The sequence below is a fragment of the Haliaeetus leucocephalus genome, unplaced genomic scaffold (assembly GCF_000737465.1).
Source record: "Haliaeetus leucocephalus isolate CR32 unplaced genomic scaffold, Haliaeetus_leucocephalus-4.0 Scaffold741, whole genome shotgun sequence".
Taxonomy (NCBI): Eukaryota; Metazoa; Chordata; class Aves; order Accipitriformes; family Accipitridae; genus Haliaeetus; species Haliaeetus leucocephalus.
In genome coordinates, this window is record NW_010973177.1 from 5760494 (window position 1) to 5760864 (window position 371).

Below are 371 nucleotides of genomic sequence, written 5' to 3' on the forward strand. Positions count from 1 at the left end.
GCTCCCCTCCCAGTCCAAAGGGCTCCCCAATTTCCTCCTCTGGCTCCAAAAGGGGACCCAGACAGAGCCTTTTGGGTACCACTTTGGCCACCAGTACCCCCAAACCGGCGCAAATCCACCCCAAAATGACAGCAAGACGGGATGGGAAATGGGGAGAGAAGGGATGTAGAGGAGCGTGTGGGCACAGACAGGGAGATGCGGGCGCAGGGCTGGTGGGACGAGTGCCGGAGGATGGGGCTGGTTAAATGCAGGGGGACGTGCAGCCCCGTGTCCCTGTTAGGGACAGAGCAGGGGAACGTGCAGATCCGTGTCCCCGTCCCCGCAGAGGCATCCCCGTGGCCGGGACCATGTGCGGTGCCAAGGGAGGCCGT